Genomic DNA, 26,557 nt, shown 5'->3' on the forward strand with positions numbered 1-26,557 from the left:
CAGACAATGTGACAAGATACTGTACAATGTATGTCTTGGCGGTGACTTTGACTAATTTTCATGAATCAAACTGGCAACATCAAACAAAATTCTTGAGTGTCTTTAGCAGTCCAGGATAATAGTCAATAAAAATAATATCACTGAATGTGTAACCAATGATCTATATCTGACCAGCCTCTCTTGAGGCTAACCTTTAAGTATGCATGAACACTAAAGTTCATCATTGCTGTCGTTGTGCATTAGAGGGATATGACATGAAAACATTATTTATTACTGAAACAATCTGAGAGACATACAAGAGTAAATTGACTAAAGTGAGAGTTGTTTTAAGTGGAGATGTTGTCCCTAGCAACCGATCAGATTCTAGCTATTATCTTCTAGAAGGTGCTAGTTAAATGTTAAGTAGAATCTGATTAGTTGCTGTGGGCAACTTCTCCACTTCTAAAAACTCTCACTTTAGTAAATATACCCCACAGTACATAAACCAGTTTAACTTAAAAAAAAAAAAGTTTCTGCAATGCACAACTGCCAAGCAAGTTCTTATCATTTTGTTCAGTTCAGGTATAAAAAATAAACAAAAACTTCTAATTGATATGTTTATATATCATTTTTATTTTAATATTTTAATGACTATAGTAGGTCTTTATTTTTTGTAGAATTCTTAAAGTTGAGTGGAACAGGGGTACTCCCATACCTGAGAGACGCCATTTATAAAAGTTAATGCTTGACATCACACTGCAGTTTATTTTGAGAGCAGCCATGCACATCTTGTTAAGGATAGGATTGGGCAAAATACTTTCTTCTAACACATTCAACCCAACCTTTTAAATAATTGCTACTTTTGTGTTTTAATATATTAGTTACCTATGTTTCTTATGTCTTTCATATGTCATCATTTTACAGTACATATAGTATAATAATATAAATGACACTTAAAGGGTGCATTCCGTTTCATCAAAAATAATGACCAGTGACCAATTATTATCCATTTTGCAGCTATGGAAAAAGCATGCCACCTGGGAAGAGACAATGTTCTACAAACACATGCTAAACCAGGAATAAAGTTTTGTGTATATATATATATATATATATATATATATATATATATGGTAAACCAGGAACTTATTCTGACCATTCACATTCATTGGAAGATCTCATCCTGCAAAAGGAAATCACATTTTGTTGTGCACAGAATCAGGTATCTTACAACAGCAACATTAGAATCACAATGTAAAGCATTGATTTGTCTGCGTACATACAGTTCCTCACCTCGCCAAAATAAGGTAATATTTTCTTCATCTACAGTAGAAACCATACTGACACAGTTGACATGTGTGCAAATAAATCAGTTTGCAGCAGTGCTAGAATGGGTGCTTATCCAGTGATTCCTCTCAATTTTCTGAATTTTATTCAGAGATGCTTAAGTCAAGGACAAAGTGGGCTGTCCTCACTCACTTGGGGCCTGATTCAGAGATGTACACAGACCTGATGAATTACATATACACTACCGTTCAAAAGTTTGGGGTCACTTAGAAATTTCCTTTTCCTTATTTTTGAAAGAAAAGCACTGTTTTTTTCAATGAAGATAACATTAAATTAATCAGAAATACACTCTATATTTTGTTAATGTGGTAAATGACTATACTAGCTGCTGCAAATGTCTGGTTTTTAAAGGAATATCTACATAGGTGTATAGAGGCCCATTTCCAACAACCATCACTCCAGTGTTCTAATGGTACATTGTGTTTGCTAAGCACGTTAGTAGACTAATGGATGATTAGAAAACCCTTGAAAACCCTTGAGCAATTATGTTAGTACAGCTGAAAACAGGTTTGTTCGTTAGAGAAGCTATAAAACTGGCCTTCCTTTGAGCCAGTTGAGTATCTGGAGCATCACATTTGTGGGTTCGAATATATTTTCCAAATGGCCAGAAAAAGAGAACTTTCATGTGAAACTCAACAGTCTAGTCTTGTTCTAAGAAATGAAGGCCATTCCATGCAAGGAATTGCCAAGAAACTAAACATTTCCTACAGCGGTGTGTACTACTCCCTTCAGAGAACAGCGCAAACAGGCTCTAACCAGAGTAGAAAGAGAAGTGGGAGGCCCCATTGCACAATTGTGCAAGAAGACAAATCTGAGACTAGCCAATAAAAGGAAAATATTAACATGGGCAAAAGAACACAGACATTGGACAGAGGAAGATTGGAAAAAAATGTTATGGACAGATGAATCAAAGTTTGAGGTGTTTGGATCACACAGAAGAACATTTGTGAGATGCAGAACAAGTGAAAAGATGCTGGAAGAGTACCTTCACCATGCTTGACAGATGGCGTTCGGCAAAGTGATGGTCTGGGGCTGCTTTGGTGCTGGTAAAGTTGGAGATTTGTACAAGTTAAAAGGGATTTTGAATAAGGAAGGCTATCACTCCATTTTGCAATGCCATGCCATACCCTGTGGACAGCGCTTGATTGGAGCCAATTTCCTCCTCCAACAGGACAATGACCCAAAGCACACATCCAAATTATGCAAGAACTATTTAGGGAAGAAGCAGGCAGCTGGTATTCAGTCTGTAATGGAGTGGCCAGCGCAGTCACCAGATCTCAAACCCATTGAGCTGTTGTGGGAGCAGCTTGACCGTATGGTAAGCAAGAAGTGCCCATCAAGCCAATCCAACTTGTGGGAGGTGCTTCAGGAAGTGTGGGGTGACATTTCTTCAGATTACCTCAACAAATTAACAGCTAGAATGCCAAAGGTCTTCAATGCTGTAATTGCTGCAAAAGGAGCATTCTTTGACAAAAGCAAAGTTTGAAGGAGACAATTATTATTTCAAATAAAAATCATTATTTCTAACCTTGCCAATGTCTTGACTATATGTTCCATTCATTTTGCAACTCATTTGATAAATAAAAGTCAGTTTTCAGTTAAAACACGAAATTGTCTGGGTGACCCCAAACTTTGAACGGTAGTGTATCTCCGATGGTGTGAGATTTGTGCATTCACAGATGCCACACTCCAGTGTCCCCAAGCTCCAGCTTGATTGACATGCTGTGGCCATTTGGGAATGGGGAATGGGCGGCGAAGGCCAGGGACCCAGAAAACAGATGCCAAGGCCAGTGGCTGCATACTTGGATGCAGCTTCACTAGCCCCAGCAGTGTGAAATACATGGCCATGTCCAATGATCACGTAGTTGATAAGATGGCCACATCTCCGGATGCAGCATCGGATCAGAGAAGCCGTCAGTAAGTATCTTATTACTGAAGTCGCCTCCTGCGGCTTTTGCATATTGTGCTACGGCATCCATCTCTGAATCAGGCCCTTAGTCAATAAAAGTCAGTAATTAAAGACATTACAGTTTTAGTTCAAAATGGTGCATGAAAATAAATAGGCTTTACTTATTGATAAGATGTATTTTCCCTTTAGCTATCTGTTTTAAATTGCGTTGAAGGACATTCTTTGTTTCGTAAACTCTATATTGTAAGGATTTCCCCAAAATTTCTGATTTTTCTTAACTCACTCACTAACATAATACTATGTTTACATTTGTGGATGGCATTCTTTTTTAAGCTTCAATAATTATTTTCACAGAGCTTCTTCAAGCCAAATTTTAAGAATATAGCTGTTTTATTTATTTTTGTTTTGTCTACTTGTTAGGTATTTAAAAAAATTAAATGAGCAACTAATTTGGCATTAGTGTATAATAAGACATTTAATATTAAAATAAATAATCACATTTAATTAACTAAACTGCAATTGAAATTTCAAACATATTTAATATAACCAGTTACACATGTATGTTGTGTTGTTTTGCTTTTTATACATAAAAAGAATCAGCATATCATCGACTACAGAGACAATGAAAATCAGAAAATATAAGGTACCAGATAGTTTCTGTTCCTCTTAGATAATAATATTAATTAATGATTAATAAAAAAAAGAACTATAAAGCCTTAATTCAGAGGTAGAATAGGATTTTGTATGTCATCCTAACACATAAATTCATTTACAAAAACACTACATACAATAATACATAAAGGTGGAAAGGCTGGTTTCTCTACTGGTTAGATTATTGGAAAATGTTGTAGAAAAATATTTAAAAATCTGTCAATCAAATTCAAAATAATTTTTTGTACTATCCACAAACAATCTCACATTGTGTACAGTAGTAAATGTTTATCATTATAGTGCAAGTGCATTTCTGATGTAACAATGTAAAATGTAATAACTTGTACAGTACAGTATGTTGGTGTATAAATGATAGAATACAGAAGTCAGTGGGTGAGGATCAAATAGACAGTTTGAGTAGAGTGAAACTTATAAATTGGCAGATACTTTCAAACTAAGATAATTCTTTAACACTTAAAATTATAGACTCTGTGGTATATTTACTAAACTGCAGGTCTTTAGAAGTGGAGATTTTGTACATAGCAACCAATCAGAATCTAGCTATTATCTTCTAGAAGATGCTAAATAAATAAAAAATCTGATTGGTTGCTATGGGCAACATCTTCACTTCTAAATACTTGCACTTTTCAGGTCATTTGAATATTTGAATATATTCACAATAGTTTTTTTTTACACATTAGTAAAACATTAGACCACATTTTAAAGCACTTATTATATTTTTCATGCTTCTATGCTATATTAAGTATCAATTAATTAATCAGAAGTAAATTATAAAGACAGTTTGTATGATATACTTATGTCAGTGAGGAAGCAGGTAACTTGATATATTCTATGAGCTCTAGTTACAGTCATCACAGAGCTCTCTGTTCTTCTAACAGTGAATTAAACATTAATTACACTAAGAGAAAATCATTACATAAATGTCAGATAACCTTTTTGAGCAATCAAAGTGATGTCAGATTCTAACCAGAGACAAACCAAACAGCTGCTCAAAGTATTAGTAACTTTCCACCCACATACAGTATATAATATTTTGTATCACGATAACAAAAAAAACAACAGTCATTGAGACATGCTTATTATACAATTGTCTTTTATCTTGGATATTTCAGTATAAATACATAACATAACACTGTCACTGTTCCTGGGTCACCGGATGTGGCCACATTTTGTCACCAGCATGTTATGCTAGCTCAGGTGGGGTGCAGAGTCATATGTTGACATTTTAGTGTCAACATGTTAAATGTCAACATTCTGAACGTGACAACATTGTAATTATGTCGACCCAAATGCATGTCTGCATTTTGAATGTCAAACTAATGACTGTCGACATTCTGACTGTTAACGTTCTGTACCTGTTGACATTCATGTGTCAAAATTTTGACTGTCGACCTTTTAAATATCGTCAAGTCAACTGAATACCATATCTTTGATGGACTTCAGTATCTGAGATAATATCAAGCCTTGGTTTGCTGGGTTTGGTAAACACATTCCTACCATTATCTCCTGGTGTCCATGCCTGACAACATAGGCAAACGCAGGGGGGGGTTTCCACCTGCCTGGAAACCCCCCTCCCCAGCACATACCATGACCACAGTAGAAATAGTAATTGAATAGAATTTTACTAGGGCAACATGTACTTCTCAGTATCACAAATGAAATAATTAGCGCCACCTGTGGATCTTTTAACATTTATCAGCCAGTAATAAATAACCTGTGCACCAACTAGAAGATCTGCAAAAACATGCACTGCTATGCTGCCCATCCATTTAACAATGCGGGGGGACGATGGCACGATTACGATGCCATCATCTCCCGCGGTGTTAACTGCATACACTGAACGTTCAGACGTTCAGTGTATGCAGATTAGGGATGAGCGGGTTCGGTTCCCTGAGAACCGAACCCACCCGAACTTCGGTATCCGGGGCGATCCGAGCCCAAGCTCGGATCTCCCTGTCTGCCCCGGATCCCTCTCCCGAGGCAAAACCTCGAGATCTGCTGTCGGATCTCGAGGTTTTGCCTTGAGCGGCCATTTTAAAAAAATGCCTTTGCCTTTAATGGGCAAAGTTCTGATTGGCTGACAGAGCCGTCTGTCACGGCTCTCAGCCAATCAGCATTATGGTGCTCATTTGCATGTATCACGGACTCGTGAGATCCGTGCTACATGCATCTGTGTGACTGACAGTGACACAGAGCACAGATGGGTCAGTGAGACCCGTCTGTGCTGCTGTGTATTTCAATGACACAGATGCACGCACGGACCAGGAGATCCGTGCTACTTGCATCTGTGTCATTGACACAGAGCACTGATGGGTCCATGAGACCCGTCTGTGCTGCTGTGGTAAAAAAAAAAAAAAAAACCTGTGTAAAAAAATGGCATGCCCCCCCCAAAAAAAGAGCAACCAGCCCCGGGCATTAGTGACCCAGTGCTGGGTGTGCTTAAATACAGGGGACAAATGACATAGGGGTCCCCTGTACTTAAGCACAACCAGCACCGGGCTAGTCAGAACCAGCGCTGGTTGCCAAAATACGGGGGACAAACGACGTAGGGGTCCCCCGTATTCTGCGCAACCAGCTCTGGGCTCTGATCCGGTCCTGGTTCTGGAAATACAGGGGAAAAAAATTAGTAGGGTTCCCCTGTATGTTCCAGAACCAGCACTGGACTTTTTCTAGCGGGGGGCTTATGCCACAGCCAGGGGAGCCCTTTCACCGGGCCCCCCAGCCGCAGCATCAGCCCTGACCGCTAGTCAGCCCAGGCCGGGGATCCCTGGAGAGCTGGGGACCCCCCAAATAAAGGGGTCACCCTCTCCAGGGCACCCCAGGCCCAGGCTGATAGCCCGGGGCTATCCCCGCCATCCCTGGTGGCGGTGGGTGGCGGGTTGATTGTGTGGTGTGGTGTAAATAAAGAATATCAAACATTGTCTTTACAAGTAGAACTGCAAGTCCCAGCTAGCCTGCCCCGCATGCTGGTACTTGGAGAACCACAAGTACCAGCATGCAGGGCATTAAGGGCCCACTAGTACCTGTAGTTCACCTGTAAAAAAATAAGAAAAAAAAACACAGGACACACACACCGTGACAGTATAAGTTTATTAAACATACATACACACACACATGTACACATACTCACCTATGTAACCTGTAGCATCGGTCCACTTGTCCGGTAAAGTATCCATAGGGGACCTGTGAAAAAAAACATACTCACCATCTCCTATGCGAGGTTCTGTCCTCTTCATTCCAAAGTAGGCATCCCCGGACTTGGCAAAAAAAAAAAACGAAAACGCGATCCACGAACTTAGTACCGTTCTATAGAACGGTACTTCCCGAATGAGAGCTTAGCGGCGGGGTATCACCATGGAAACCCCGCTGCTAAGTGTTCATTGGCTGACAGAGGTCATCTCCCATCTCTCAGCCAATGAACGGCTCCCTCCATTGTAGTCAATGGTGGGAGCAGCAAGGTTATTAAAGTTTACCCTGCGGCTCCCACCATTGACTACAATGGAGGGAGCCGTTCATTGGCTGAGAGACGGGAGATGACCTCTCTCAGCCAATGAACGCTTAGCAGCAGGGTTTCCATGGTGATACCCCGCCGCTAAGCTCTCATTCGGGAAGTACCGTTCTATAGAACGGTACTAAGTTCGTGGATCGCGTTTTCGTTTTTTTTTTTTGCCAAGTCCGGGGATGCCTACTTTGGAACGAAGAGGACAGAACCTCGCATAGGAGATGGTGAGTATGTTTTTTTTCACAGGTCCCCTATGGATACTTTACCGGACAAGTGGACCGATGCTACAGGTTACATAGGTGAGTATGTGTACATGTGTGTGTGTGTGTATGTATGTTTAATAAACTTATACTGTCACGGTGTGTGTCCTGTGTTTTTTTAAGAAAATTTTTTACAGGTGAACTACAGGTACTAGTGGGCCCTTAATGCCCTGCATGCTGGTACTTGTGGTTCTCCAAGTACCAGCATGTGGGGCAGGCTAGCTGGGACTTGCAGTTCTACTTGTAAAGACAATGTTTGATATTCTTTATTTACACCACACCACACAATCAACCCGCCACCCACCGCCACCAGGGGTGGCGGGGATAGCCCCGGGTTATCAGCCTGGGCCTGGGGTGCCCTGGAGAGGGTGACCCCTTTATTGGGGGGGTCCCCAGCTCTCCAGGGATCCCCGGCCTGGGCTGACTAGCGGTCAGGGCTGATGCTGCGGCTGGGGGGCCCGGTGAAAGGGCTCCCCTGGCTGTGGCATCAGCCCCCCGCTAGAAAAAGTCCAGTGCTGGTTCTGGAACATACAGGGGAACCCTACTAATTTTTTTCCCCTGTATTTCCAGAACCAGGACCGGATCAGAGCCCAGAGCTGGTTGCGCAGAATACGGGGGACCCCTATGTCGTTTGTCCCCCATATTTTGGCAACCAGCGCTGGTTCTGACTAGCCCGGTGCTGGTTGTGCTTAAGTACAGGGGACCCCTACGTCGTTTGTCCCCTGTATTTAAGCACACCCAGCACTGGGTTACTAATGCCCGGGGCTGGTTGCTCTTTTTTGGGGGGGTGCACGCCATTTTTTTCTTTTTTACACAGGTTTTTTTTTTTTTTTTTACCACAGCAGCACAGACTGGTCTCACGGACCTGTCATTGCTCTGTGCCAATCACACAGATGCATGTAGCACGGATCTCCCGGGTTCGTGCTACATGCAAATGGGCACCATAATGCTGATTGGCTTCCTGTCTGCCACTGCAGTGCCACTCCTAGATGGGCCACGTGTTTGTGCCGCCCACTTGTGTCGTTTTGCATAGTCATCCAGCTACCTCGGTGCAACCTTTTGGCCTAAAAACAATATTGAGAGGTGTGAGGTGTTCAGAATAGAGTGGAAATGAGTGGAAATTAATGTTATTGGGGTTATTAATAGCATAGGAACAAAAAAAGGCCCATTTTAAGTGATTTTAGAGTTTTTTTTTATTTTTTAAGAAAAAATCCAGATCCAAAACACAAAACCCAGAACCCAAAACATGGAAGGGTGGTTTTGGCAAAACCAATCCAGATCCAAAACACGAAGAAAGATCCAGATCCAAAACCAAAACACAAAACACGAAAAGTGGCCGGTGCACACCCCTAATGCAGATCAATCATCCCTGAACATGGCAACCTGACGGCAGTCGTCAGGTTGACAGTCATGTTCGGGCGATGATTGATGTTAAAAACGACCAGCAGGTGCACGCATCGCTGGTCGTTTTTAACCTTTTACTGCCCAATTTGTGAGCGATTACCAAGCGATGGAGCGATAACGACCGTCGTTATCACTCCATCACTAGGTATAATCGCCTAGTGGATGGGCAGCATTAGAGATGCACTGCTATAGAGCCCAATATCTTCATATATGTCCAGGGCAGTGCTAGGTTCTTCTGCTGCTCCTCCAGGCTACCGGACCTCTTCCAATGCTCTAGAATGGTGCTCATATCTCAAATAAAAACATTCAGCTCGGGCAGGATGGCTTACTGCCGCATCAAATGACTTACTGTGATCCTGTGTATGCTAGAATTATGACACACAATACACATTGTATGACGCATATTAAAGCTGGCTAAGTGCTAATTAGACCCTCTTCATGGACTGGCCACACTCGCTCTAAAATCAACCATTTGGAAACCCCCCTCTAGAAATCCTGCATTTGCCACTGGACAGTGATGCTGCTTTTTACTGCACAATGTAAGTGTCGCCAGTTTATTCAACTACAGTATTTGTGACATGTGAGGCAGCTCATTTTGGCCTTTGCCACTGGTCTGGCTTATTTGCTTGGCAGGACTAGATCAATCAATTAAAGTTGTCCTCAACTCCTCAACTACTGTAACATCAGTATTTTGTAGCTATGACCACTTTGGATTAGTGAGTTAGTAATTAATACCATGCATTTTGTTATTTTTTCCACTTACTAATTATAATTTTAGATGTTGGTAAGTCTTTTTATTACAGTTTTATTTCTTTAAAATGTAAAAACAATTTTGCGTAGCAGGCTGAGATAGTTAAATGAGTTTCAAGTGGCAGAGACTAGTGTTATATAATTCTGCAGAATTTTATTTTGATCGTATTCATGCACAAATTTTTCCATTGGGCAGATCTGCACGAATTTTAACTTTTATAGGTGAAAAGTATTTGCTCTGATAAGCTCCAAACTGGTAACGGCAACTTGCTTTGATCAATTTTCAAAAGGTGTTTTTTTTTTGCAGAGTGAAATTGTATTTCTACTAAAAAGCAATGTACACCCTTAAAAGATGTGCATAGCCCACCCCTTTGTCTAAATGTATAATCTGGCACTGTAAATAAATATTTTGTTGCAATACTAAAAGTAGTCCGCAATTAGCCTGGAACATGTTCACCCTACCCAACTCCATCCACTAATGGTGCAAATCCATGCAATTTGTTTAAAAAAAACATGCACATTAATGTAAATTGAGCTATTTGAGGGTTAGGCATAGATCTAGCAGTTATGCAATGTTGATTTATTTCCACAACTTTGGGGGATAACTGACTAAGCAATTTCATCAGCAGCAGTGAACTAAAGGCCCCCATACACTGGCCAACAGATTGCTAGATCCTGCAATGAGATCAAAAATGCCAATCCACCGGATGGTAATGCCTACTGGCGGCCATCAATGTTCCGCGATCCGTCGAAGGATCAGTGAAATTATACATGTTAAATTTCACCAATTTGCAAATCACAATCATAATTTGGATGACACCAATCCTCCAACCCAGCATCGCAGGAATGCAGAATCGCGGCAATCTGTCGCTGGTGTGTGGGGACCAATACACAACATTGACATGTTTCAATGAAGACTTTTGGCCAAATATAATAGGGTTAGAGTTTAGAAAATGTGAGAGTTTAGCAGTAAAGTCTCACACTGGTCGAGTTTTATATTCAAAATGGGAAAACATCTGGATGAGAGTGTTTTAGTCTAAAAACATGCGAGTTTGCATGTTCTAGGACTCTATTACATTGGCCGAGTTTAAAAGGTGTGGGAGTTTACTGCTAAACATGCTACATTTTCTAAACTCTCACCCTATTACATTTGGCCCCTTGTGTACATCAGATAGAAGTACTATAGGGCAATTCAGGTATGCTTCCACCAATTTCTCTCCATAAGTTACAAAGTTGGGGGCACTGACGTATTCATTTTGAATTGCAAGTATCCTAAGATATGTGAAACCCAATATAAACACATTTATATATGTACATATTTAGATCCAAATGATTTCTCCTATAAATTACCTCCTTAATCTAGAAGTAGTATCCTAAGCGTATGTTTATTGAATTGGGCGATCACCAATTTTTATTATAAACAACAGTAAAATGAAGCATATAAGAAACATATGTGCATATGTGCATATGTGCAGTATCATATAGAAAACTTGATCAGTCTTCTGATTGTTGTAATCATGCTTCACTGTCACAGTGGTTATCACTGCTGCTTCACGTTGCATGGATTATGAGTTCAATCCACAACAAGGGCCCTATTCCTATGTTGAGTTTGTATAGTCTTTCCATGTTTGTATGTGCTTCCTCCAGGGGCTCCAGTATCCTCCCATGATCCAAAAACATACAGTACTGTTAGGTTAATTGGCTTTAAAAAATATTTTTTGGAGGGTTGCTAGCTCCAAAGGATGTGAATGACAAATATACTCTGTACAGAGCTGCCTAATATGGAGATGCTATATAAATAAATCCTAATAATAATGATTGGTTTAAAATAAAGCTAGCCTTACTCTTGGGTTTAGTTTGTTTTGTCAATATTCATCATGTCAACATTCGTAATGACAACATGCAACATGTTTAGCATGGTAACATTCAACATGTCGACATTCATCATGTTGACACTGATGCCATGTCGACATGTATGGAATGTTGGAAAAAAGTGGGTCCTGCTGGTGTGGTGCTGACTTACCTACATTCCATCTCAGTGGTGCAGTGGTGTCCTCTGATCCAGCTTATGGGGAATTCTAGTGTAGTCATCTGATACAGTGGGTCCGGTGGAGAATACTCGAATCCCTATCCCTAACCCTTCTCTTGCAGCTTAACCCACCTCAAACAGCCTAACCCTAAAGGGGCATACACACTAGACGATGTGCTGAAAGATATTGGTGAATACACTGAAGAATATCGTTAACGATCAGACGTTCATCCTGCCACATCCCTGAACAGGCACTTTCTGACCATATTGTCAGATTGGCCTGCATGTTTGCACGACAGCAAACATCGTTAACCACCAGCGGGAACGTGCATTGTTGGCCATTTGGGGCATACACCCTGGACGATATGAACAATATATCATTGAAAGATATCGTTATTGTTCAAATCGTTCACTTTTATCGTATAGTGCGTATACCCAAAAACATCCTCCTGCAGCCTAATTTCACATATCGACATTGTGAACATGTTGACATTCCAATAATGTTGAAATAACTGACAGCATTATGGTGAATGTTGACGTTGTGACTGCCTCCTCTTACTCTCAGTGTTATGAGCCATATTTTAGGAGGCTCCTATTTCTGTACATTTTTTGTATGTTTGTATGTTGTATGTTTTACATACAAAAATGTTGAGAGCTATGCTGTTTGTTTTTTTTGTGTTATCAATTTCTAACTTTTATATCGGTTACCCATTTAAATAGCATATGTTGTGCCCTGCTTATAATTTATATATATAGACACAAGTATAAGTGTCATTCATTTTTGGTTTTTCGTTGAATTGCTATAAATTTGAGGCATTGGATTAAAGTATAAATAATTATATTTACTTATATTTTAAGATACCTACAGTATATGTCACTTTATAACTTGCCTGCAGCGATTTCTGGCACTATTTATAAGCCTATTAATCTATACTGCCAAGTCTCCTTTCCATATTTTGATAACATTTTACATCTTTTTGCTGTTTTATTATTGGTGTACTGTATATGAAAAACCAGCTTGTTATTCCCCAACTATATTCACTTTGATATTCCAGTCTCATTATTGCCAACCAGCAACACACACCTTACTCAGTGATTACACAGTAGTAAGTACATTTACTAAAGGAGCTCCCTGTGGAGCCTAGTTATTAAACAATGTTATTGGGCCCATTAATTATCTTTCCTTATTGGTACATGTCACGGCAAAAAGGAATGATTTTTCAGACCCATTTATCAAAGATCTTTGCTGTGACAATAATTTTGATGAGGCTGTCTCAGCTAAGAATTTTCTGAAAGCATTAGCCAATGGGGAAAACTCAGAAAAAGACACTTTCCAGAGGCTTATCAATTTGGTCATTGAGGGGCAGATTGAGAATATAAAGTGGCCCTGGAAAAAATCCTGAAAGTGGCCCCATGTCCGCGCGCCTGGAAAAGTGGGTGTGGCTGCATGTGAACTGCTATGCCCACAAGCCACTCCCCTTGTTTTCATCATGCTGGGGGCATGCCCACCGCTTCGATAGCTAATGGATATGCCCCCAGCCCCTCTCTCCAGCAAGCATGTGAATAAGTATTTTCTTACTTATATGATTTCTCTGCAACAAGGAACTTCTGAAGGAATTGCTTCTCCCTGTACAGGCAGCGACTTGAGCTGGTATTTACTATTCATGCAGATCACATGATCCGGAAGCCATCTGTTAGCATAGGAATAAAGCCAATGTCATCAACATGCAACAGAGGTTCTCGCCAACACCATCCCCCTGTATCTCGCCAGCACCATCCCCGTGTCACTCTCCAATACTGCCCACCTAATACATTCCACTGACCAGCTCCTCTTTGCCCCCAGGGCCATCTCCTTTTTGCCCCAACACCATCTCCTCTGTGCCCCCAGTGTCAACCCCCTATGTGCATCCAATGCCATCTCTTCTCTGTGCCATCAAGTGCCACCTCCTCCTGATCAGTGTGACAGGGTGTAAGTGGACCATGGTCAGTGTGACAGTATGGAAGAGGCCTCTGGTCAGTGTGACAGTATGTGAGTGGCCCCTGGTTAGTGTGAGTGCCTTTTCAGTGTGAGAGTGGCCCTTGGTCAGTGTGAGTTTCCTGGCCAATGCTGGTAGAGCCAGTGTGATGCTCTGAGCTCTAACAGCCATGACCTCTACTCTAAACCCCTCTCCTGCCCTGGCTGGCCATGCACATTACCTTGTGGACCTGGTGCTGAGGGTAAGGGCCGCTGTCTGTCCTGTGTACTGCTGAATCTGTGAAGCTGGAGGGGATGAAGATGCAGCGGCTGCAGCTGCAAGGGGAGCACCGGATCCATGCTGCAGGCTACGCTGGTGGCAGGGCAAGGGGAGCTTCAGACAAGTGGATCCTGAATACTCCTGGATGCTGCGCTGACCATGGGATGAATGGACAGGCTGTGGGTGCTCCTGAAGGGACTGACAGACAGGCAGGGGATGGTCCGACTGTGACAGACACAGCGCGGCATCTACCAGCAATAGTTGTGGGCACAGGATCACGAAGAGGTGGGCTGGGTTGATCCCAGCCACTATCAACAAATCAATGTCAGTTTCGGCTGGCTCCCAATTAGTTCTGGCCAGGTCACGTATTAAAAAAAAAACGGAAAAAAATTGATAATTCATTTCATCGGCCCTAAAATGGACCGGCCCACTGGGAAAAATCCTGCTGAGGTCTACAGCCAATCCACCCCTGTGACCATATTGCATTGAATTAAGAAAATATAATTTTTTAAATTATCTATATGAGTCTGACAGTACTTTCTTTTCTTCATGATGGGCTGACAAATGAATGAGTAGTCTTTTTACTGTACCCTGAGACAAATCGGGAGGTGGTTTGGTTTCTTCTTCTAAGGTGAACTTCAATATGGGGGGGTCTTCCAGACCCCCACTTTTACAGCAACTGATCCATGATCTCCTCTACTGTCTGTCCCACAGCATTGGGACATCCAAATGGGCACTGCAAAGAGTTGATGAACACAATTGAAGAGCCCACCACCAAATAAGGCAAGTGTTTACCGCTCGCCACGTTTTTTCCATTCGTTTACCTTGAATTTATGTTCTTGTTGGCGGCAAGTGGTAATGAGCATGGCAATGCTGTTTTTTCTTAGTTTTCTTATATCAGCAGCGCTGACGAAAGAAACTGGCTCCATGTGGGGGGGGACACTGGATGCTGCTATTGTGGGAGTGATGGAGCTAGGAGTGGCCACCGGGCACCGGCTGCCTCCCACTATGACCTGGGGGAAGCCACCGGCTGCTGCTGTGGGAGGAAGCGGATGCCGCCATGTGCTGTGCATTGAAAGAAATGCCGGCTTCTGCTGTTGCGGGAGGTAAGTGTAGTTTGCTGTGCACTGGGGAAGAGGAGGAGCCACCGGCTTCTACTGCTGCAGAGGGAGGGAGTAAGGGGTGCCATCGGCAGCCTCCTGTGACCTGGGGTTGAGGTTGCTGCTGCTACTGAGGGAGGAAGGAAGAGGGAGCAGCGAGGCACCAGCTGCCTTCTGCTGTGACCTTGGGGGATGCCGGCTGCTGCTGCTATGATGATGAAGGAGGGAGGTCTTCCAGCTTATGCAGGAGGGTGGAAGGGGGTGGGGGAGGCACCGGCTGCTGCTGTTATGATAAAGAAGGGGAGAGGTCTGCCAGCTGATACAGGAGGGTGGAAGGGGAGGGGGCTGTCTGCTGCCACTGCTATGACAGAGAAGAAAGAGGGAGGTCTGCAGCTGATGGAAGGGGGCTCCATCTGCTGTGCACTGAGGGGGAAGGGAGGGCTCTGGCTGCTGCTGGTGGTAGGAAGGGGCACACATAAAATACACCACTGTAGGGAGGGGGCAGAGACTAGGAGGCGGAGAGTGGGAGGGAAGGGGTGGAAAAGTAGCTGCAGCAGTCAATTGTGGGCAAGGACCTGGATGCTGCAGCTTGCAGCCATGGCCATAGCGCTCATCAGCGCTAGATAACAGCATCTCCAGGATGGCAAAATCAAACTAAGGCAATGAGCAGTAAGTTCAAGATACCGCTTATTATTACATACAGGTCCGCACTGATTTTGAATGGGTGTATGAAAAAGAAAAAAGGAATCTGAAAACCAGCTCTATTTACATTAATAAATACCAGATTCCTCTGTAACAGTTGTACACAACCATTTACTCTCAAAGTAAGGAAATTAGACTGGAGATGTAGGGAGGAGTGGTGAGGTTGACAACTATTAGGTCTGAATGTATGGGAGGAGAGACTCCATAGGATAGGGCAGCTACAGCGGAGTGTAAGCAGGAGATAACCAGGTTTACGTGATAGCAAAAAGGTTGAGGGAGTTAGAGGTGAAGATGTCTCATAGATGAAGTTAGAATGGTGACATGAGTGTTGGGTTTAATATGAGGGACTTCAACAGGGAAAGGGAAGGAGTGATAGGGCTAGTTATAATGAAGCAGTAGCATGTAGTGCAGCATTAACTCTGAGTGATGCTATATAAAATCTGTATACACATATAGCAAACTGCATATAAAGCAGACAATACTAGCTAAGCAGCCACACCAGCTGTGCAGCCATTACACACTGAATAAGTATTATAACAGACACATAATCAATTACATGAATCAGACCCTGCAAACCTCCCACAACACTGGTTAGTAAAAAATCTCCCCCCCAAAAAAATATATAAATAAATATTATATACACATATATAATTGCACTTTCTTATTGCAGTTCAGATTCTATATCTGGTACATGCAAAGTATTAGGTAATTGCCATGTATTATTTAAAAAAAAAAAAAAAATATATATATATATATATATATATAAATAAATATATATATATATATATATATATATATATATATACAGTCAGGTCCATAAATATTGGGACATTGAGAGAATTTTTATATTTTGGCCTCTATTCACCACCACAATGGCTTTGAAATGAAACAAACAAGATGTGCTTTACCTGCAGACTTTCAGATTTAATTTGAGGGTAATTACATCCAAATCAGGTGAACAGTGTAGGAATTACAACGGTTTCTATATGTGCCTCCCACTTTTTAAGGGGCCAAAAGTAATGGGACAAACTAAACAATCCTAAATCTAACTATCACTTTTTAATACTTTGTTGCAGATCCTTTGCAGGCAATTACAGCCTGAAGTCTGGAACGCATAGACATCACCAGACGCTGGGTTTCATCACTGGTGATGCTCTGCCAGGCCTCTACTGCAAATGTCTTCAGTTCCTACTTGTTCTTGGGGAATTTTCCCTTCAGTTTTGTCTTCATCGAGTGAAATGCATGCTCAATCAAATTCAGGTCAGGGGATTGACTTGGCCATTGTATAACATTCCACTTTTTAGCCTTAAAAAACTCTTTGGTTGCTTTTGCAGTATGTTTCGGGTCATTGTCCATCTGCACTGTGAAGCGCCGTCCAATGAGTTCTGAAGCATTTGACTGAATATGAGCATATAATATTGCCCGAAACACTTCAGAATTCATTCTGCTGCTTTTGTCAGCAGTCACATCATCAATAAATACAAGGGAACCAGTTCCATTGGCAGCCATACATGCCCACGCCGTGACACTACCACCACCATGCACCATGGATCATGAGCAGTTCCTTTCCTTCTCTTCCCATCACTCTGGTACAAGTTGATCTTTGTCTCATCTGTCCATAGGATGTTGTTCCAGAACTGTAATGGCTTTTTTAGATGTTGTTTGGCAAACTCTAATCTGGTCTTCAATGGTTTGCATCTTGTGGTGAACCCTCTATATTCACTCTTGTGAAGTCTTCTCTTGATTGTTGACACATATACATCTACCTGCTGGAGAGTGTTCTTGATTTGGCCAACAGTTGTGAAGGGGTTTTTCTTCACCAGGGAAATAATTCTTCTGTCATCCACCACTGTTGTTTTCCATGGTTTTCCGGGTCTTTTTGGTGTTGCTGAGCTCTCCGGTGCGTTCTTTCTTTTTAAGAATGTTTCAAACAGTTGATTTGGCCACACCTAATGTTTTTGCTATCTCTCTGATGGGTTTGTTTTGATTTTTCAGCCTAATGATGGCTTGCTTCACTGATAGTGACAGCTCTTTGGATCTCATATTGAGAGTTGACAGCAACTGATTCCAAATGCAAATGTCACACCTAGAATCAACTCCAGACCTTTTACCTGCTTAATTGATAATGAAATAATGAGGGAATAGCCCACACCTGTCCATGAAATAGCTTTTGAGTTGATAGTCCCATTACTTTTGGCCCCTTGAAAAGTGGGAGGCACATATAGAAACCGTTGTAATTCCCACACCGTTCACCTGATTTGGATGTAATTACCCTCAAATTAAATCTGAAAGTCTGCAGTTAAAGCACAGCTTGTTTGTTTCATTTCAAAGCCATTGTGGTGGTGAATAGAGGCCAAAATCTGAAAATTCTGTCAATGTCCCATTATTTATGGACCTGACTGTATATACACACATATATAATTGCACTTTCTTATTGCAGTTCAGATTCTATATCTGGTGCATGCAAAGTATTAGGTAATTGCCATGTATTATTTAAAATAGTACTTTCTTATTTCAGTTAAAGCTCTGAGGGGAGATGTATCAAACCTACTAAAGAGGACAGATAGAGAAGTTACCCATAGCAACCAATTAGCTTCTAACTTCATTTATTGCGGTTTATAAAATTATAGCTAGAAGCACATTTGTTGCTATGGGTAACTTCTGCATCTGTGCTTTTTAAAAGGTTTTATATATCCCCCCTATATTTGGTGCAGATATGGTGTTAGATAATTACCTTTGGATGAAAGAAAAGATGAAAAGATCGGTTACTTCTCATTTCAGCCATTTTGCATATCCTTCTGCAAAATTGTGAGTTAGGCTGTATTAAATCTTACATGCAAGTACCCCTTTTCTGCGTACCCGCAGTGCAATTTTACACCAGATACCAACTAGTGTAGTCAGAGCCTTAACTAGGGGTCTGCAAGTAGTGCCGCCACTCAAAGCACAGGGCCCTGTTGGCTGCACAGGTGCCCAGAATGGCACCCTGCAACAAGAATCCAGATATGGACACCACAGCCTATTCAGTCCCAGGAGCATCCAGAGGATACTCCAGGCACTACTCCTCTTCTAGTCCCTGGCAGTCCTGCCCCCCTTGGCATAACATTATGACATCTTGTGCTCGGGAACATGGCCATTACAGGGTGCCGTTACAACCAGTTATGGCGCTGAGCGTAGTACACACTCTAGATCAGGCCCGTGCTTTTTACATGTACTTAGAGGTGGCAGAGCTTTTTGTACGACTTATAATGAGATGGATATCAGGCATAGTTTATGCATGAAAGTACATTTATAGGGTTTAAAAGCTCAAAATATATTAAAATGTAATATAGATGTTCACATATATGATAGTGACAACTAATAAAACAATCCTGATGTACCTTACTCAGACAATTATTTAAGACATGACTGAGACTCAAACAAGTCCATCCCTGTATCCCTGTACAAGAAGCATATGTGGACTATAGTTTTGGTGTCAATTTAACATTTTGGAGATACAAATAATGCAAATGGACTGCCAGGAGGTACATAGGTAAAAAATAGATTGAGAACCACTGTTCTAGTGCAAGTTAGACAATTACATCACATTTCTCCAATTAGTTGCTAAATAACTGAATTTTTAGCCAAGTGCAGATAATTCTTCCTCCACTTATTTAGCTAACACAAAATATATTTTGTTTTATTTCCAAAATTTTATATTATTTCCTACTATCCATCAGTAACTCAAGTAGTGTATTGTGCCAGTAGAATACATATACTGTAGGGTTATTACACATATTAGGTCATAAGGCAAATAGTGGATTGTAAAGAATTTCAGTATTACTAGTTGATTTGCAATTTGCAGCTGATATTCTTCCTTTTAGTGTACATACTGTATCAAGATTAAAGAAAAGATACAAATTTAATGGTGGCAGAATCATGTGAGGGCAAGGCATCTAGCTTAACTTTTCACAGGAAAATAATGAGATTTTAGCAGTAATGAATCAAGTTCAAATCATGGTAAATCCTAGTTTCAATGGAAAAAAAATCCATCATTTCTTAAAGCTTTGTTCAAGACCCTGAATAAGGCCAGATTTGTGACACATCCAACTATTATCTTATCTGTATGTATATTAGGAGCATTTGACTACACACATATATATACGTTGGTCATTTCTAAATCCTACAGCGGTTCATGGTCCCTGAGGCCAGATTCTCTAAATAACTAGAGATTAGTATTAAATAAAACTTTCTTGACAAATGATGTCTCATTGCTGACAGTATTCACTGATTTTCTGTTTGTCAGTAGATTTACACAATTTGCTCTGCTGAAGCCTAAAAATAGGGAAACCGTAGTTTAGTAAGACAAGCACTATACTATATTGTGAAACATACTAAAGCTAGGAAAAGGGCACAAATATAAAAAAAAGTTACATATATTTACGGAAAAACACTATTACTGTATATAGAATATTGGAAAAAAGAATATAGGAATAACCAGCAATGTTATTAGGTTGCTGGTGCATGCACATAATAGGTGATGAGGGAGCTAGGGGTGCCATGCACTCTGGGAGAAAGCAGGAAGAGAACGCTCTGTTCCCAGCTTTTCTCCAGCATGAGTAAACATTACGCCATCTTAATTTGTGCGCCCTTAGGTTGCGGAGGTGCCTTGAGCCTTTTATAAGTTATGGGGCTGAGACTTCTACTATGAACAAAGCAAAACATTGGAGAGCTGACTATTTCTCAGTTTTTATATTTAGTAAGAATGTATTTCTCCTGTATCTATAAATAGAGTCCAAGGTGTTTAATGTTGGAAAATAGTAATAAATGCAAATAAGTAAAAAGGAATAAAAAATCAAGGGAAGAATATGAATGAGAAGGAATAGAAAAAGGAATTCTGTAAATAGGAAAGGGAAGGAAAAGACCATGTCACCAGGGGCATAACTATGGGTGTTGGTGCCCAGGGCAAATTGAAAAAACAGCACCCCCACCCAATTTATGTGACCTGGGCCTATTGCCCAGGGTCACTAACAGGAGCATGGGCCTAATGCCCACCTATCAGTGCCTGATTACTTTCATGGGCCTAGTGCCCAACAACCTGGTGGTCTAAGGATGGGTTAATGAGTGCCTAACTGTCTGGTGGGAGAAACCGAAGTGGGGAGCTTCACTAGCTCTTTTACTTTCCCACCACTGCAGCTCTCTCTGGCCCTCAGCCACATTCTTCTGCTTCTGGCCCATCCTGGCCTACAATGAAAGCACCAGTGCTGTTTTCTCTTGAGCCCGGAATCTTCTTGCCTCTTCTCGCGGAAGCTGGGGCTTTTTAGGTGGCATAATTCTCCTTCACCCACTGCCGCCAAACTTGCTATTCCATCCAGCAGCATTTGAGTGGGGCCAGGCATGATGTGGAGAGCCACGATTGGCTGGTCATGGGCGCTTTCTATTGGCTGCCGGTCCACCACTTCTATTCAATGATCATTAGTCCACGAGCTGCACCCAGCTCGCGGCCAGTGCCAAATGTCACCCACTGCTGCAACTTGACCAGCACTGGGAACAGACACACTGTCCCTGCGCTGCCCACTGATGTGTCCTGCTGGGGACATATCTCAACATGCTGCAGGACTTCCGGTGCTTGGATCACACACTTGATCCCAGTGCTGGCTGCTACAGTATGGAGCACATCTCCAAACAGTACATTGCCCTGGCCTGTGGCGCACCCCTCTGCTCAGCCTGCCATGGCACCCAGGGCATGTGCCCTGCTTGCCCCACCCTTGTTATGCCACTGCATGTCAATGCTAATTTGTCCCACAGTTGTTACAAATTGAATGCTAGTGGATTAGGGCTCTTATTAGTCTGTTTTCTAAGAGCTCTAGATGTGCACACATCCCTGTGTTTTGGTTTTGGTTCCAAATCATTCTTTTGGTTTTGACAAAACCACCCTCAAGTATTTTGTTCCGGTTTTGGATTTCTTTAAAATTGATAAAAAACAGCTAAAATCATGTAACTTGGACCTGTTTTTGTATATATAGTATTACTAACATTAATAACATTAATTTTCAGTAATTTCCAGTCAATTTTGATCTATCTATTTTATCCAGCAGATAGTTCTGGTGACAGGGACAATAATGCAGTGAACTAAATTTCCTGCCATGTCACTGAGACTTGTATGGGAATTTCCAAGGCTAATATCATGCAGAAATGTATTGATGAAAATCCTCATATATAGTTCAGTATGACGCCTCCAAGAAAGGAAGTCGTATATTCATAAATAATGTGACAGTCAAACATTAATCTTTTTATATTAATTGGTCAATGTGTACTACAAAAATCTGCCATTACAATTCTATCAACAGCAGCCTAGATTAGTAATACCCAGCAGCATTGATCCACGGAATCATGTGTTTAAAAAAAACAACACTGATGCAATGCCAGGACCGGTACTCAGATAAAAAAGGTGCTGGTACTGAACTAATGTGAAAAGTTGATACAAGATTTAAGGGGCTTCCATCCTCTGAATAAGTGTTTAGTTGCTTATTTTATTTATATCTGAATAGATTTCACTGGCTTCTTTCTATTTCGGAAAATGCGGCATTTACAAGAATTAAATATTCAGAAAAAAAAGCTACTGCTAAGTACCACTACAAAAAGCACTCCCTATTACTTTGTAATATTTTTACATTTAACATACAGTAATAAAAATCCAGTTTAGATACACAGATCAGATATCATCCTAAATTCTAAAAGATTTATTCTAAAAATATTTCATGTAAATTACTGGCAATACCTGAGTGGCAAAATTTGAGATTTAAGTAATAATTTATAAAAATATCAGAAATTTATTGTGTAATTTCATCTAAGCAAGAAATGGTAGCTGACAAAAGAGAATGCAGTTTCATTATTTGACTACTACACAGTATAGCATGTATGAAATCCGTATTTTATTACTTGTGCTGTTACAGCATCACATTGACATGTTCCAGAGCAATTAATTACCTGTAAAGAAAAGTGTGAATCCATTTGATACATTTTCAGTATCCATTTTATTCCCACACATCCTGTAAATGCATGGTAACATTTTTGGCGAAGGGTCTCACAGAATATTTTTGTCATCTTCTCTGTGCAAATTATACTTTTCTGGCATAGATCATATTTCACTTAAACTTGATATGATGTTTGAACTAATCCTGACCTCTGATGAGAAACATATTACTTACAGTAACATATAATGAACTTAATTAAGTTCAAATGATATCTAGGGTATAGGTTTCAAATTTTTTTTAGTGTTCCAACAAATAAACATAAGTAATAATTACAATATGAAAACACCTTTATGTAATTACAATTGATAAATCCAAAACTAATATTTTTTTTATTTTTTTTTATAGCTTAGTACTGGCTTAAACAGAGAGGAGGCATTTCAGAGTTGGAAGCAACGCAAAACAATGAAGCAATTTTTACCTTGGCAAAAGATGTTACACTCTAGTTACAGCACAAACACACAAAGGCAGTCTTAACTTTGTTTGGCTAATTGTGGATAAAGTACTACAATATCACTATAATGGACAATTTTGAGTCAACATAAGAGCCCGAACAGCTCTGCCAGCTCATAATCGGGATTTTTAGCTTTGAGACCATGGATGAGAGCCATCAGTACCACTTCAGGCAATGTGAAAGACTGTGTGGTAATGAGAGATGCAAACTCAAAATGTGTCATGGCACTAGTTGTTGGGTGATTAGGGTTGGGAACCCTTGAGCTAGCTGTATGTGTTGGAGTTTGAGTGAATCTGGGTGGTCTAATAATGATACTCTTTGTGCATGCCACTGGTAGTGACAGCTGCAGAGGAAGTCAGAAGGACAGATACTTAGACCAGATGCAGACTAGCAGGATACAATTATTTGCTAATAACTGGAGGATAGGCAAGTGTAGATTTACACCCCTGGTCAAAATGTTCTAGTGCCATTGGCTTTGTTTTATATACTTTAACAGAGAAAGTGGATGCTGCTACAGATGCAAGGCCTCATATTGTATGGTGAATGGACCTGTGGTAGAACATTAAAGGGCTGTTTGCAGAGAATATTTTTTCAAAGATCGGGAGCTCATGTCACTGTTAATATGTATATGTTGGTAGAATTAAAGAGGACACAGAAGAACATTAACTATAAAACTATAATGAACAGTATGGAAACATGGAAATGGTAGGCATAATGACTGATGGGCTTATGACAAAAAAAAGGCTTTGCTTTCATTACCTTTGAAGTCTCTGATTCTGTTGACAAGACTGTAATTAAAAAATATCTCACAGTTAATTACCAGCATTCTCCAAACAAGAGATGGCAACAGCATTTATCAACCAAAGAGGGCAAGGCATCTCTGGAAGCTTCAGTGGCCATGGTCATGGTGGATCCAGTGGAAATTACAGTTATGGTGAGCATGGAAGGAACTTTGGCAAAAACAGGGGTGGTCGATTTTGTGGAAAAGGATATAACAATAATGGTTTTAGCAATGATGGAGGTTATAGCAACATAACATCATAAACTGGTGGCAAATGGAGATATGGTAGTGGACACAATTATGAAGAAGGTCAAGGTGGCAGTTATGAGGGAGCTGGAGGTCTCTATGATAGTGAGTGCAGTGACACTCATTTTTGGAAATGGCAGGAGATTTTCAGTTTCAGGCAGTGATGCTAAGCAGAAATAGAGAGACTAGCAAGTGACAGCTTACTACTCATTTAGAATCAGCCAATTGCAGTAGTGACAGGGCATGGCTGCTACATAAAGAAATATTAAACAATCATTATACATTTGACAAAAAACACATTAATCTGTGTGTCATATTACATTTTTGTAAAGGGGTGTAAAGGTTTTAGGGGTCTATTTACTAAGCAGTGTTAGGAGACAGAGTGAAAAGTGATAAGAAAGTGATAAGGTTCCAGCCAATCAGCTCCCAACTGTCATTTTTCAAACACAGCCTGTGAGATGACAGTTGGGAGCTGATTGGCTGGCACCTTATCACTTTCTTATAACTTTTCACTCTGTCTTTTAACACTGCTTAGTAAATAGACCCCTTAATCTATTAAAAAATGGTTCCAGTGGTTTTTTTCCCCTCCTCAAAAAAAAAAAAAATGCTTAGCGAGATCCAGAGTTAGGGTGGGTGTATCCTAGCTTGCAAAAACAGCTAGTATTTCCCTGCATGCAAAAAGTAATAATATATTTACACCCCTTGCATTTTAACATTGTTTGTCCAGCTGCATACAGTAGTTGCTACGATATTTTCCTTTGTTCCTGACTCTGAATCAGTCTCGTAGGGCTGGATTCAATTAACCATGGAACCAAGGACCTCATTCAGAGTTGCTTGCAAAATGCGAGCACTCGCTCTGAATGAGGGCGGTCGCTTCTATGTTCAGAGCCGGCCTCCCAGCCAGCTCTGAACATAGAGCCGGCCATCGCGACCATCAGGGCTTGCGACGAGACCCTTGTGGTAGGGTCTCATCTACCGCAAGCCCCAGTGAGCTTTCGACTCTATTAGAGCCGGAAGCTCACCACTGACATCACTCGTGATGTCAGTGGGGCCGCCCCCAAATAGCAGGCATTCCATTGGGAACACCTCCGTTTGGCCAGCCACCACCCCACCTACAAAACAGTGCAAGCTGTCGATCACCATCAACAGCCGCCCCTTTTGTAGTGAGCCCCAAAGCGAGAGAATCTCTCTCTCGCTCCGGGGCTTGCGCACGAGCAGTGTGGCCACTGCGCATGAGCAGGGCCTCAACATCAACCTGCTTGCGAGCGCATAGGCGCTTGCGAGCGGGTCTGAATGAGACCCCAAGTTCACACGTTACTTTTCAAAAGACTGTTTTTGCTTGCAGACTTTGAAGGTGTGAGCAGAATTAGCCTTCCGTAACTGGCCTGAAAATGCCCAATGCTAGCTGCCAACAGTTCACTTGTAATTGAATCTGAACTTTAGTATCCTAAATTGTCCAGAATATATGCAATAGAGAATGAATAAATAAGTTGTGCTGTGATGGTCCTAAAAATATATTGTGACCCCTTTGTGGTATTGTCAACACCAGTAGTTCTCTTACAAACATCACATTTTCCTAACATCATGTTTTGAGGATTGTCTGTGAAAGCAATTGGTATAATTACAGACCCAGCAAAATAGATTAACTCACCTGTGCATGAATGAAATCCACAAAACATTACCTGTTGATGGTATCTGAGGACTGGAGTTGAAAATCACTGGTTTGCACTGTTAACATAAGCAAGAACCTTTTTTTTTCATCTAGAAGAGAGGACATGGCTACTTTTGACAGTTGGGAGCTTCCTGAACTCAAGTCTTTGAATTTAAAAAGACAAGTGGCTATTGATTATTTATTATTATTAATGTGGTTCGTTACTTCAAAATTTGTCAACTATACTTACTTGAAAGAATTAGGGGTAAATCTACTAGGTTGATTTGAGGAGTGATTTACCTCTTCTCAAATTGACTCAAATCGAATGCAGTGAAAACCGTTTTTTTACTGCATTTACTATTATTCAATTTGTTTTGCGATTTGCAAAACAAATTCGATTTGAGTCAGTTTTGAACAGTGATTTGCTGTTCGATTTGGCATGTTCATGTCCAAATCGAACGGCAAATCACCCTTCAAAATGAACTGCAAATCCCCAACATGTTAGAACTCATGCTTTCACTTTCAGCATG

The 26,557-nt window shown here is 40.9% G+C and overlaps 1 pseudogene; it reads left to right on the forward strand.

Moving 5' to 3' along the window:
* Window positions 1-3,061: 3,061 nt before the first annotated feature.
* LOC148538169 (heterogeneous nuclear ribonucleoprotein A1-like) lies at window positions 3,062-24,540 on the forward strand (annotated as a pseudogene).
* The last annotated feature ends 2,017 nt before the right edge of the window (window positions 24,541-26,557 follow it).

Source organism: Taudactylus pleione, unplaced genomic scaffold (assembly GCF_031769625.1).
Source record: "Taudactylus pleione unplaced genomic scaffold, aTauple2 ptg000041l, whole genome shotgun sequence".
NCBI classification, from domain to species: Eukaryota; Metazoa; Chordata; class Amphibia; order Anura; family Myobatrachidae; genus Taudactylus; species Taudactylus pleione.